Here is a 4,055-nt window from a genome sequence, read left to right on the forward strand (position 1 = left end):
TATTGTTTCAAGTCAAAAAGCATTGTTTTAGACCCAATTAGCTCCATTATGATGCATTTTAAATCATTAATTCTGGTTGCATATAATCATGCGAGATATAGTGTGCCTGTTCTTTTGTCATATTTATTGTGTACAAGACAGATGAATTGCATTTTAATCATCTGCTGTATTAGAGAGTCATGTTACATCATCCAGGCATAGAGGCTTCCTCTGAGTCTGTTTTCCCTGTAACACACTGATTTCCCATCATCTCAGCAGCCCTAAAGACATCTCCTGTGCTGGGGCTCAGGTTACCATTTAGGGATGTACAAAGAACACTTTGACCCACTTGAGAAAACACAGTCAGACATCCTCCTGGAGCCCCAAAACTGCTGATTTATCTTAGCAGAAACAGATTATACTTGCTGTACCACAGGCTCCTTTAAGTATTGCACCTGATGCCAATGTCAACCAGCAAATCTATTCGAAGGAACTGCCGTAATGCTTAGAAAAATAAAAGGCAGTAACTACTTTTTGGGTTGTCGTTTATGCAGTGACTTTTTAAAAATATGATTTTAAAAAAGCATGCCTGATTGGAGATAGTAATATGCTGTATGACGAATATGTACAACTATTGAAAAACTTTGTTGGTTGAACTTTGTTGATTAAAATAAAGCTGAAATAAAAAATAGATGAAAATTAGAAATGTTGCCATGGCAACTAACTGAAACATTTTTAAGTTGAAGCACTAAAATTACTAACTAACTGGAAATAAATACAATCTAAAATTGAAATGAAAATAAAAATAGTAATCTGGTTGAAAAAAAGAAGAAAAGAAAGAGAACTTGCAGAGTTTAGCTTCAACCCAAATTAAACACACCTGAACCAGCTGATCAAGGTCTTCAGACTCACTAAAAACTTCCATGTAAGTGTGTTGGAGCTGGTTGGAGCTAAACTCTGCAGGATGTTGGCCCCCCAGGAGCAGGACTGGATACCACTGATGTGAAAAATAGCTCAACAAAGGAACCATTGGTTCAACCATTAGTTCGGCGTACTAAACAAAAACCTCATTTGATTGGATACAAGAAGCAGTCAATTTGCTTCTGTATTGCTGCTTTGTAAACCTTTTTAGTTACAATTAGGTTATATATTGGCCCACAACATTATATCTTCTGTGGTCAACAGAAGAAAGCAAGTCATACAGGTTTGGATTGACATGAGGGTGAGTTAATGACTCAATGAATGATCCCTTAAATGTGAGTGTAGAGCTCTCTTGCATCACAGAGGCAGGACTCTGAGGGGTAGCATAGCAGGTTTATGGCTCACAGTGGGGAAAGTTTGAGTGGTCTTTTGGGGAAGGTGACTGGATGGAATAGATCTACCTGCTGAGAGAACAGGCTCAGCACTGAAGGAATCATGCTGAGAGTGACTGGGTTTTCTAAGCCTTTTCCCACATGGAGGTTTCCATGCCTTTGATGGCTGCTTTAAAATGTCTGACGGCAGCATTTGTATGTTAAATGGAAAATGTGTTCTGTAATCATTCCCTTTCCTGTAATTCATCTTCATAGGCATTGGAACTTTGTCAAATACAAAAACAGCATTTAAAGCAGCCTGAAATATGAAGAATGTGTCATTACACTTGAGGTTATGTGACTAATTTATTCATTTATAATATCATCATTCTTTTGTAGTCAATTCATACATGTGAAATAAGAGATGTTTGTTGGTTTTGTGTCAGCATCTTAAAACTGTTGGAGGCTGTGTTCAGGGAAAAGTTCTCTTCTAAACCCTAGGAGATCTTTTCATGTGGTGGACCTCCAGATCTCATGCATTTTTCATGGCTGACTTCACTTCCATGGCTGCTTCCAGTCTGCGGCTCTACCTCATAGTTCTTCAAAAGATTTGGTAAGGCTTTAAAATAAACTTCCTTCATCACCATGCTTGTATTGACCAATGTGTTTGACATGGCAACTGCTCCCCAATAAGCATCATTAATCCTTGAAATTAAAACATATAATTTGCTTTTAAATAAAAACTCAGTGTCTATTGTACCACTATATTATTTATGGTTTTTACAACTATGAGTAATGAGTATGGATTCTGGAATTACTGGAAGTTTTCCCCCATGCCACACTAGAGGAAAGTGTATCAGAGTTCTGGAACTTTTGATGTTTGGCAGTCCTAGTAGTAAATAACTTGTGTAGAAATCAATGCCGATCAGTTATCAGTAGGAAAATAGCATGTTGCTTACTATGTATCTATCTTCCGAGGCATACTGTTGGCTGATTTGGAACACTATATAGGCTACAACTCGAATAGCGTAAAGCGTTGCGCAATTGATCCCAATCTCATTTTTCAAAACTAAAGTTAGCTCTTTCTTGTGACATTGCGAGACTTCAGATTCATTAGTAGATTACAGGTAAACTAAAAGAAAAACAGTGTAGTAAACTGTAAAACTATTTGTACTATAAATCAGTATTTATGATTACAATAATAAAATATCATGATAAATAGCTGTTTGCAACATTAAGCAGAATAACAAACACATTTTGTACAACTAAAATAATACGAAGTGGCTAACACAGGAAGCCTTGCCATTCTAGTTAAAAATGGCCAAGCCCACTCGCACGATTAAAATAAGGTAAATAGAGTGTAACGTTAGCTTGTTGCTAAGCTAACAACACAATTCCTTAAATGCATTGGAACACACAAACACTGGGCAAAATATTTGTTTTATTAGATTTAACTATTGTTTATAATTTCGGTATTAGCTCTAGAATTTGGACAAAGTCAAGTATCTCATTCAACAATTTGATGTTACTATATACCTTTTGGACTAGACTTTGCGTTGGAGTCATGCCTGTCTTAAATATTGATTTGTAGGTAGCTCACTAGACTTGGTTACATCTCTTCTAATTTTTGATTAAATACTTTTTAAGAGGAGGAATACTTTAATTGGAAGTGCTACAACTTGTAGTATGTACATTGGTGAATTTCCAATCCAAAATGAGTATTAAGCTTCTCCTGGTTTCATCTCCAGCTTTAAAATTCATAGTGTCATCTCAACACTTCGTTAACTCAGCATGGCCAATAAAAGCAGAAGGTCAGAGGTCAAAACTGGCCCCTGTAAGGTACACACCCCAGTTCTCAAGGTCAGAAAATGGTCCAAAGTTGAGAGCAGCGCAGTTGCTCCCAGAAGGCCGAGAGTATCTAATGACACCTCAGCAGGATGCTGGATTGGTACATGTCAGTAAAAAAGGGGCCCTGAGGTTGTCTAGGTCATTTCTCTTCTTTCTCTGCTGCATTCATATTGGACAGGTGGCGACAAGTGGTGTGAATGCACAAGCATATGAAAGGTGAAAGCAGGGGGGGGGGGGGGTGAAATGTGCATTTGGTGGACATCGCTCACCACTGTGTTGCGGTTCATGACTGCAAAATGTTTCCACTGTGCACTTTAGTTATATCAAACATATAACGTTTTCTTCCGTGACCACATTTCAGCATGTACGTAACTAACCGAAGCCACTAATGATGCAATTTAAATCCAAACAGAGCAGAGCAACATTTTCTCTAATTTCAAGGAATAGTCTAGAGAGTATGTAGATCACAAAATGAATGCACCCTTAAGAGTTTTTAAAGGCCGTATTTATCTTCTGTAGAGGGAATTTCAAATCGATGGTTCCTTGAGTGTGCAGAAGGCTGTCAAACAGTAACATTTAGATAATTTATGGCGTTCCTTCACATGTAGGAGAAACAGTTAATTTTCTACTTTTTACCCCCATCTGGTAGTGCCTAAATGAACTATATGCACCAGAAACTCCAGCAAATCAAAAGAAATTCCTTACAGGAAGGGAGTCGTTTGTCATGCTTAAGACTAAAAGCATGGCAAGAAAACTAGCATGCTTATGTGGCAGAAAGGAGTGAATTATGAGAGTATCAAAGGTTTATCCGTGCATTCTTTCAGGATGGGCAGCTCACAGAGCTCATGGAAACTTGTCTGTGTGCTTGAGAGTATTGATATTTACAGGGGTTGGGCAATAAAACTGAAACACTGTCCAATCTAGTGTTGGAGGATT

The sequence above is a fragment of the Chanodichthys erythropterus genome, chromosome 13 (genome assembly GCF_024489055.1).
Source record: "Chanodichthys erythropterus isolate Z2021 chromosome 13, ASM2448905v1, whole genome shotgun sequence".
Classification (NCBI taxonomy): Eukaryota; Metazoa; Chordata; class Actinopteri; order Cypriniformes; family Xenocyprididae; genus Chanodichthys; species Chanodichthys erythropterus.